Here is an 11,139-nt window from a genome sequence, read left to right on the forward strand (position 1 = left end):
CAGTGTCCTCCCACCTCTCTTATAAAGACTGCTGTCCACAGGGAATGCAGGAGAGCCTCCCCATCTGAGATTCTTAATTTAGCCACATGTGCGCAGTCCCTTTTGCCATGTGAGGTAGCACGCTTACTCACCAGCTTCACGGAGTAGGAGGTGGACACCTCTGGGGACCTTTATTCTCCTTCCACAGGGGCAAGAGGGCACATGGGCAGTGGGTTTTACTGTACAACGTGCAGTAAAATTAAGACAATAGAGTCAGCATGCTAAAGGTTAAGAAGAAACATTTTTATTTTTTTTTAAGATTTTATTTATATATTTGACAGAGAGAGATCACAAGTAGGCAGAGAGGCAGAGAGAGAGAGAGAGAGGAGGAAGCAGGCTCCCCGCTGAGCAGAGAGCCCGATGCGGGACTCGATCCCAGGACCCTGAGATCATGACCTGAGCCAAAGGCAGCGGCTTAATCCACTGAGCCACCCAGGCGCCCCAAGAAGAAACATTTTTAAAAGAAATGAACTCCTTTCCATGAGCTAGCTTTCTGTCTCTCTTTAAAATAACCCAGTGGGAAGATGTAAGTCAAAGTCCTCTCTGCAACGACTGACGGGATGACTTTATTTCTTCTTTCTTTCCTTAATGTTCTAAAGCCCATCCTTCCTCCCCGCCCCCTTCCTTCCCTCCCTGGCTTCTTCTGTCCTTCCTTCCTTCTTTCTCAGATCAGCTTTCAGTGGGCTCCGATTTCAGGACGTCGCTGTAATACACCGACAGCTATGAAACAGGCCCTGAAACCGCAGACGCGCTTTACAGTAACATAAATGTTTTAACGCCCCTTGAATCCTCCTAACTTCCACTTGCTTAAAAAAAGGAAAAAGTTCTCAATTGTATCTTTTATTTTTTATCTTTTTTATCTTTCATTTCTTATCCTTTCTGCCCTCTTATTTTTGAAGTTTACTTTCGTGTAGTTTTATTTATTTATTCATCTATTTTTAACGGGACGCTTCACGAATTTGCGTGTCACCCTTGCTCAGGGGCCACGTTAATCTTCTCCGTATCGTCCCAGTTTTTCAGTATATGAGCTGCCGATGTGAGCACTACTTTCATGTAGTTTTAAAGGATTTACCTTTCCCCTTGGAAATCATTTCCCACCCTTACTACATAATTAGGATTAAAAAACACGTTTAGCTTGCTTTATTGAGTTTGTATACCTGTGTCCGTGCATTTTGAGTTGAAAAAAAAAATCACTCTCATGCAGTGCTCTGATGAGTCCCCACAGTTGACTTTTATCCCACTTCTAAAATAATTTGCTAAAGAAAATAGGACACTATTTTTTTTTTCATATTTTCCAATATAGGATGGGAGTGTGGCAACGGAATACATCCTATTATTTTGTATCCTGTAAATTTTGAGGCAAGTATGTATACACTTGCATATGCACGATGTCCTTCTTTTATACTAAGACTCCTCTCAGATGACAGTGTATTTTGTCCATCTATGAGAAGTTTAGGGATTTCAGTTCTTTGCAAGGTCGTGGGAAAGGATCTGTAGGTGCTGGGGACGTGGGATGATTTGAACAAATGTGAGCTTCTCAAGCCGAATGCACACTCGGACTGACTGAACTCCACGCTTGGCCATGCGGTCGTGGAAACGAAGGTGGTCTACAGACGTTTAGCTCACATGTGAAGTCTTAGAGAACACACCACCCCCAGAGTCTCACAAAAAAATACATAAATAAACAGAATTGGGGGTGTGGGAAATGGTGATTTTATTAAAGCACGGGGACAGGACCTGTGAGCAGAGAGAGCGGCTGTGCAGGGGTGAGGGGCGGCTGGTTATAAACTCTGGGGGTGGCGGAGGTCAGGAGAAGGGGAGGTTTCCAGAAGAACTTGCATGCACAGAAAATCTTCATGAATATGATCTAGAAGCAAGGTACAGAAAGTGCAATAGCAAAAGACAAGATACAAAAAGAGAAGAAATAAGAGGACAAAGAAATAAATAATTATTCAGTCCTGGTTCTGCGACATCACAACAGTGATAAGTTATAATAATAGAATAGAATAGAATAGAATAGAATAAATAGAATATATGATAAATTACAATTATTGGCAGGAACCAAAGGATAATAAAAAGCAGAAGCTTTCATAGCTACAGATTTAAGATCGATAGGCAAAAAAAAAAAAAAAAAAAAGGAGTAATAATAATGTGTCAGTACCACAAGGTTTTACTTTCTTTTTTTTTTTTTTTAATTTCTTTTAAAGATTTATTTATTTATCTGAGGGGAGAGGAATAGAGAGAAAAAGCCTCAAGCAGACTCCCCGCTGAGGGCAGAGCCTGACATGGGGCTTGATTTCACGACTCTGAGATCATGATCTAAGCCAGAACCAAGAGTCCGATGTGCCACCGACTGAGCCACCTGGCGCCCCATGGTTTTACTTTTATTTGAAATAAACTTATTTTCACTTAAAAATTTTACCTAAAAAGGATTCATCTGTCAGCTTTCTGAGTTAAGGCCTTTACCCTGTGTGTGCCTCAGCTGAATCTGTTTCTGCATGTCACTTCTCACCCAGATCACACCTACTTTTCACTGCCAGTATTTTTTTCTCTGCTTGAATTTCTTTTCATTAGAGGGAAAAATTAATTTGATGATAAATCTGAATGTAGGAGCTTCCTAATATTTTACAGAAGGTTTCATTCCTTTCTATGTGTCTCACCTGCCTTTAATGACCTGGTGGGAACAGGAGAGCAGAGACCCACCTCGCAGTGGCCTTACTCAACTACGGGGGTCGCCAGTGTGCATATATTGGACAAAGCACCTGGAGAGCTCTGGTTAATCCGGCTACTCAGTCAAATATAGGTCGTCTAAAACAGCTTCTGCTGTTGTGATGTCGCAGAACCAGGACTGATAATTATTGTTCAATGGCAGCGTTGTGCATTTAATAATAAGCTGAGGCTAAATTTCAGGAAACAATAGCACAGAAACAGAGGAGAGTGAGTGAAAGTAAAAGCAGACTAGAGTCTTCTTCAAGGACAGGGGGAGAGCAATGATAAATTAAGGCTTTTTCAGCAGGAAAAGTTAAATGTGGGTATTGAGATACAAGAACAGCCATAAAAAAATGCCTTTCTAACACAAGACTTGAAAAAAAGTAATAGCGGATGATAAGAAGTAAGATGCTGTGGCTTCTGTAAGTCCGAATACATATCGTGTACAAAAAAACCAAAGAGGTTATGTTCCCCTGTTAAAAAGAGGGACTAAGATTTGATTCTTTATTTAAAGCAACTATACATACAGGGACACACCATGGTGGCCTCTTGCTTATGTAAAAAATGATTCTTGCTTTTAAGAAATACGTACTGAATTACATACATAGAAGTGAAAAGATATGTCTAAGGTTCGTTTTAAATGATTTCACTTCAGACAAACACAGAGGACTCAACGAAGTAAATATGGTGAAATCTTGAAAACTGCTGAATCCTGATGATGGGGACATCAGAAGTTCATTGGTATGTTTGCATTCTTTAAGAAATTCTTCAGTGGGGCGCCGGGGTGGCTCAGTGGGTTAAAGCCTCTGCCTTCGGCTCAGGTCATGATCTTAGGGTCCTGGGATGGAGCCCCACATCGGGCTCTCTTCTCGGCAGGGAGCCTGCTTCCCTTCCTCTCTCTCTGCCTGCTTCTCTGCCTAGTTGTGATCTCTGTCCATCAAATAAATAAATAAAATCTTTTAAAAAAGAGAAAGAAAAAAAAGAAAAGTCTTGAGGAATTCAGCTAAACTGGTATTCAGAAGGAAATGTACACTGTAAAGCATTTATTAAAAAGCAAGAAAGGTTGAAAATGAATGAGCTGAGGGGCGCCTGGCTGGCTCAGTCAGTGGAATGTGTGACTCTTGATCTAGGGTTTGTAAGTCCAAGCCCCACACTACATATAGATTTGGCTTATAGATAAAATCTTAAACAAAAATAAAAATAAATGAGCTGAGTGTTCAACTCTTTGGTCAGCTTTATTAAAATTCACTATTTAAGAGTGTGAACTGGTAAGTTTTAAGAAGATGCACAAACCTAAGTAACCACCACCAAAATCATGATGTTGAATATAGAAGATTCAATATTAAAAAGCTATTGCTTTTTAATATTGAATTATTAGTTATCTCCCATTTAATCTATAAATAGATACTTTCATGCAATCAGATCAAAAGCCTGGTTGCACTTTTTAGGATATTGACTTAAAATTTCATATGGATGAGTAAATGTACAAAATAGAAAATATAAATTCAAAAACTAAAATAAAAATTGTACGTATGGATGAGTTTTCTCTACTAGGTATCAGGATGGAAATTAAAATGACGGAGTTTTATCTGATAAATGCTAAACACATCATTGGGTCATAACAATGAGAGCAGAAGCACATGACTGCCTCTACAGAACTTGGCGTGTGTAGAAGAAGGATGACCAGTTAGTGGATGTGGCAGGAGCACGGCCAGATAGTCGTCAAATCATTTCATTTTTCTCCTAGGCACACAGGAAGTCAACATTCTTGTTTATTCCTTGTGTCCAAGAAGGATTTAATGGAATATAGATGAAAGTGACATGTGGGCTTTCCAGGTCTGGTCCTAGAATATCTCAAGTGATGATTCACGTTTTCTTTACCCTGCAGGACTGGAAGGGAAGGAGTTCTAGGTGGTGGAAGTTCAAAATGGAATGAACCAGATCTCTATGACTTTGCATGGGGGAGAGCTTCGGGGTGAGCAAGCTGACCTACATCGAATTGTGAGTAGAAACTGGATTTTGTGAGTTAAAAAGAAACAAGGATTATTACAATAGTTAGCATTTAACCCTTAATTAATACAGCAGGAGAAACGAGTAACAATTTAATGTATGGCTTGGGAGAAACGGTTACCCATTATAAAGAAAAAAAATGTGCAATGTAATTAGTACTCTGCTTCCTGCCAGAGAGAAAAATAAATTCAAGAAGGAATAAATACCCAATCATTTAAAAATACACCTGGAAGTCTTAACGGGAGAATGTTTTGTGACTTTGTAATTAAGATATTCTTAAACAAAATGTACAACAAAGTAAAAACAAGAATCTCAAAGAAAAATTGAAATTTTGCTATGTGAAAATCCTAAAAAGAAATATCATGCCCCCCAAAAAAAGTTAAGAACAGAGTATGAGGTACAACTGACACTAGGATACGTTTGCAACACAGAAAACAGTATAAAAAATAATGCTGAAACGTCAAACCATGGAAAGGAAAAGAATGCCAAGAGCAGAAGGGGAAATTCAAATGGTCTGCACATTTTTGAAAGGATGTTCCACTTCTTTAACAATCAGGAAATGCAAATTAACCAAGAGTGAGACACCATTTGTCACATGTCAGATTGGCAAAGATTACAGAGTTTGATAATCTCAGTGTTAGACGCCTCTTGGAGCCGGAGTCCACTTTCTCTGGGGCAACGTGTGTGCTTTGACCACGGAGCAAACCGACTTCAGTGCAGGAATGGGGCCAGGGGGATAAAAGTCTCAAATGGAGTCTTTTTTTTTTTTTTCCCCAGAAGATGTGATAGAACTCCCATGTCCACTTCCTCTGTCGCATTTTCTCCTTCCCCAAGCCTCTTCAATACGGATGGTTGGCTATTCCTCGTTCCACTTTGTGATGAAATTTTCATTCTGGAAACTGAAAAATCAATACTTTGCCGGTGGTTCATTCTGATCTGATATTCTTGCATCACATCATAATGGAAGGATGGGGAGCCAGAAATGTGGGGTCTTCTTATCTTACATTGGAGGCTCATTATAGACATGAGAAATGGAGCAACTCGTGCACGTTGTCTGGGTCTTGGTTCTCTCTCATCCCTAAAATACGGGTTTTAATGCCAATTACGAAGTTTCCTTGGAAAGATCACGTAGGAGAGCATGATGTCGCTTTTGTTGAAGTGGTGCTTCTCGGACTTTAAGGGGCATCGGAATCATGTAGGGATCTTGTTCAAAACCAGCATTCTGACTCATTGTACCCGGCGTAGAACCTGGATTCACCGTACCCATGGTGCTGGGCCTCCCAGAGCAAGACACCCAAAAGGAATGTGTCATGTCCCAAACAATGTTTAGGAAATACAAGGGTAAACAGATTTCACTTTTTCATGACTTCCCATGACTTCTGATCTGCTCACCACGCACAGGCAGCCCTCAGGGAGGGGGATGATGTGCACAACAGAAGCAGAGAAAGGCTGATGAACAGTAAAGATCCCTAGCACGGGACTTAGAGACCTCTGTGATACAAAGCCTTCCTACCTGGCCAGACTCAGAGAACTCAGAGCAGAGAGTAACAAATTCTCCACGCACTGAATAGATTTTACTGTTTAATAACCAAGCACTTAATTAAAAGTAAGTAATTCATAAGAGTGATTAATATTGGGTGGCTAAGTAGGTTTGCTCAACACTCTTGGCATTTAAATGGAGGATGAAAATCAGAATTTCTTCTTTCAAAAAAGTATTTCTGTAAGAAATGAGCCTGATTTGAGCAAATGTATGTTTTACTTAACTTGAAGACAAATACAATCCCCACACTAGATACTACAATTACTTTAGAATACTCGCAAACACATCCTTAAACAGAATTTAAGGATTTCCTTACTCAGTCAACACATACTTATTTAGGGGCTACTATGCTCCAGCCACTGTGTTGCACAAGTTATCCTGTGGCACAGAATAGCCATAGCGCATGCTGCTACCCTCAGGAAACCAGTCTACAGGCCGGACAGTCATATCTAAGTGTGGGGGATATGGTAGGGGAAATGAAACAGACCAAACACAGTGACAGGGAAGGGGTGGCTGCCTGACCACGAAGGCCTTCCAGAGGAGGTGCCCTTCATGGGGACACCAGCAGGATGAGAGGTGGAGCCTTCTGGGCAGAGGCACAGCCTGGGAAAGGCCAGAAACATCTGAGTTTGTTATTTTTAGGGAATAAACAGGTGAGAGGTGAGTGGCATGGCATGAAGTTGGAGAAGTACATAGGCAGGGACAGATTTCTGTATCCCCTAGCTCTTGTGTCCTGTGATGAGGACTTAGGATTTCATTCAGTGGAAAGTCATTGGAGTGTTTTTTTGCTTTTTTTGTTTTCCTAATAATTTATAGACTTAAAATTTCTCCTAGCTCTCAGAGAAGGATGGGCTGATCAGAGTCTGATCATGGAAGCAGAAAGACCAGTTGGGAGGCCATTGCTGTGAGCATAGCAAGAGGGGATGGTGATTGGACCACCAGCCTATGTCATGGCTTTACCACTGTGGGGAGGTAGGGTACTGGACGGACATGTCAGTGTGGTACTGGAGCCATTGGGAGCTACTAGAGAATTGGACTGGAGTAGGTTGTTGAGAGAGGAAGCAGCCCAGAGACTCCTAGTCTGGCATTAACACCGGACAGGGGAGGTGGAGGGACAAGGGAAGGCAGTTACCTATCCAGGAAAGACTGGGAAGAAGAAGAGGTTTGGAATGAAAGGGGATTCATTTTGAACATTGCATCTTTGAAGTTCCTATCATCCACCCAAGTGGAGAGGTTGGAAGTCTAGAGCTCATCGAGGGCTGTCAAACGATATATATTTGGGAGCTGTTGGCCTTTATATGCTATTTAGAGCTACAAACACACACACACACACACACACACACGCATGCACACACACACACACACACAGAGAGTGTGCAAAACTGGAAAGAGAAAATAGAAGAGGACCCAGAATTAACTGCTGAGGGCTCACTACATTTTGGAGATTGAGGAGTGTCCCACGGGCAAGGAGGAGCACCAAAAGAGGGTAACATCAAGAAAAACTGATGAAGAAAGATTCATAGAAGAGGGACAGAACACGACATTGGATATTCAGCCAAGGGGCTGAAAAATGAGCAAGCAGAAATATATCCCAGCCTTGGGGACCTCTGTCCCCCCAAGGGACTGACAGTCCAGAGGGAACATTCCTGATTGACAGGGCAAGATACGTTGCCCCATGAGCCGGGGCAGTGGTGAGGCATCTCCCGCCGGCCCTCTTGTGTTTGCTTCCCTCTTTGGTTAGATTTGGGGCGATGCCCTCTGATACATCTGTTTCATTCTGTTTTACAGTTTTATTTATTTGCTTGTTGTATCTCTAACTATAGATGATAAACTCCAACAGAATGACCACTCAGTGCTTGCTCCCTGAAGTATGAATAAAATATGTGACCACTCTCACAAACTTTTTTAAAACACTGTATACACATTGTTGTTTTTATTATTGTTGTTGTGAGAATTGGTTAAGTTATCTTCTTAACTGGACCTAGCACTAGGTCTGAGCACTGTGTCTGAGAAAACATTACAATAGGAAGTAGGGCACAAGAATCCACCCCCCACCCCAAAAAATACAGAATTTGAGGTGTGAAGAGAACAACACGCTGAATCTTCTCCTCATCACAGACCTGTTCTTTTACTTTTGTTAAATTCTTCCGCTGGTCTTCCTTTCCATCATTCCAGGGAAGGAACTGGAAGAAACTATCAAAAATGGAATATGGCAGGAGAAGTTCGCCGGAGACGCCATGGGACATTATAGGACACCGAGGACTGAGGAATGAAATAAATAAGAGACCGAGGGCACAGGAACCAGCAACATTGAACATTCTTTCAAATACTGCTTCCAGTCCAGACCTGCTTGCTGGCCAGCCCTTCTGCCGACACACCCTGATCTCCTTCCCACTGCATCAGCCATTCCCTGATCCAGGGAGCAACAGGAACGGCTTCCAGCGATCCAAACCTTTGAGTTGAAATAACTTACATGGAGGTTGAAATGATAGATTTCACTGTAGAAGGTAAATCCAGCTACTTCTAAATTACAAAAGCAAACAGCCCTCCCCAGTCAAAGTTCACCCTCACTGCTCCAGTACACATGAAATCTCTGAAAGCCAAAGAAACAGAACTCCAAAATGTTGGGAGAGCAGCAAACGTGGTCACCAGCAACAAAGACCTAAGTAGGAAAGTGGTCAAGATGGTCGGGGGGCTTACTTATTTCAAAGTGAGCAAGGGAGGGGTGGGCAACCAACAGAAGTATCAGTGAAACATCCTCTCTACTCCACATAGTGCGAAAGTCAGCGTGAAGAACGCAGGTGAAAGCCATTTGAGGCTTCCCCTGAGCTGGTCTGCCCTACCCCAGCCCATCCCGGGCTCCCGGCACATACTGGAGGCTGGTTTCAGGGTGAGTGGATGAGCATCCGTGTCTCTCGTGCTGGATACCATTTCTGCAGAAACAACACATGCAAGATACGTATTCCAGGAGCAATGGGTGATTCAGAGTGGGTAAACCAAGGAGACTTACCAGAGATCAAAGTGGAAGATGTTAAATGCTGATCGGGTGCCATGGCAAGTTTGCTGTATGCGCCACTGAGTTCAGAAGGAAATGGGAGCCAAGAGGGGATGCTTGTGCACAAGCAGGCCACTGCATTCCAGCGGCTCAGCACCCCTGCTTAAAGACCACATGCACACTGTTCACAAGAGCCCACAGTTTGGGGCTCCCTAGGCACTAAACCTTTAGAAGGTGTAGGAGAGCGTCCAATGCCCCTCTTGCTTTGGTTTCCTTGCATCTTCACTCATACGGTTACAGTCGCTGGGTTTCTGTGCCTTCTTCCCCATTGCTAGCTCCTTCTCTTCCTGCTTCTCCATCCAGCTTCTGGGTTGCTCCCCCAAAAGATTGCCTAGGACCAGATTAGCTCAGCTATGTTCTCCGTTTCCCCACATCTACCTCGAACGGCCTTTAGGGCAACACCTGTTCTCGCCTCTGGTTGCTTCCAAGCACCTCCAGTATCCAGGTGGTGTCTCATCAATTTTGTGGCCGAGCCCAGAGCCTGGCATGGTATTCTGCTTCAGGAATATTCTTACACCTGTTAATACATGAATAAATGAATGCCTGTAATGCCTCCTGAGTTAATGGAAGGTTGTAGGACCCACCTACGTCCTGCTATTCTTTACCATTTTTCTTCCTCACCACTGAGTCCAGAGGCAATATAGGAACACTGTTAAAAATGCAGCTTTTGGTATCAAATGTAACTGGATTGAAACCCCTATTGACAAGTAATTAGTTAGGAATTTTAGTTATTTAAGTGATCTAAAACTTATCTGGAATGAATTAGTACAAAGGATCAGTGAGGCCATGGATATCAACCATTTATCACAGCTATAGTAGTAGTAATAGTTAGTAGTATTGCTCATAGTAATTAACTAAAAGTAGTTAACTAATAACTGACAATAATTATAGTAGTGGTTTTACTGGTAGTAGTTATAGTTTTAGTAGTAGTACTAGTCATAGTCAACTAAACTAACTACTAACTAGTAGTTAACTGAACTAATTATAGTAGTTATAGTATTAGTAGTGCAGTCATACTAGTTAACCAAAAGTAGTTAACTAATGGTTTATATAGTTTTTAGAGTGGTAGCAGTTATTCAGTAGCATTAGTTGTAATAATTAACTAAAAGTTAACTAATAACTTACAGTAGTTATAGTGGTAGTTATAGTAGAAACACGGCAGTAGTACTAGTCATTGAAGTTGTGAACGCTACTAGTCATAGTGATAATAATGGCATTAAAGGCAATAGTACTGGTAGTGGTAAGTTAATGGTTCAGAAACCTCACATTCTCTTCTAACTTGTTTTATTATCTCCATAGACAAAGTCATAGTCTTGGCAACTCAGGACATTACGCAACAGATTAACTAACAAAAGGAACAGAAAAGTACATTTTTTAAAGGTGTTTTCACTAGTTCATGCCAACCATTCCAAAAAAATCAGATTTAAAATTAAGAAATGTTATAGGGTTTTTCTGTTTAAAAGTTCTAAGACATATCAAAACCATGCGCCTGACACGGGAAACCAAATTCTGCACCGCAGCAAGAGCTGGGGCTGCTGGAGGAAGGCTGGTGGATTTGCGGTAGCTGCCCCACTTAGGGCTTAGCAAATACCTGAGAAATTGGCTGTTCTGTATCCTCAGAGCTGGACCAGAGAGAACGGAGATGTCGGTGGCGTCCGCAGGCCGTGCCTCTCCCTCTGCCTTTCTCACTTGGATCACGCACACCACCTCATTAATCCCTGGTCAAGTGCAAGCATGCAAAAGCACAATGAAAGTCGAAAGGATGGGTCTTGGACCAACAGGACCT

The 11,139-nt window shown here is 41.9% G+C and overlaps 1 non-coding gene across 1 annotated transcript; it reads right to left on the reverse strand.

Annotated features, from left to right (window-relative positions):
• Positions 1-974: 974 nt before the first annotated feature.
• LOC123390626 lies at positions 975-1,083 on the reverse strand. The gene has a single exon (XR_006605161.1). It is a non-coding gene; the product is annotated as a U6 spliceosomal RNA (small nuclear RNA).
• Positions 1,084-11,139: the final 10,056 nt, after the last annotated feature.

Source organism: Mustela putorius, unplaced genomic scaffold (assembly GCF_011764305.1).
Source record: "Mustela putorius furo isolate JIRA1106 unplaced genomic scaffold, ASM1176430v1.1 tig00000129_pilon_pilon_pilon, whole genome shotgun sequence".
Classification (NCBI taxonomy): Eukaryota; Metazoa; Chordata; class Mammalia; order Carnivora; family Mustelidae; genus Mustela; species Mustela putorius.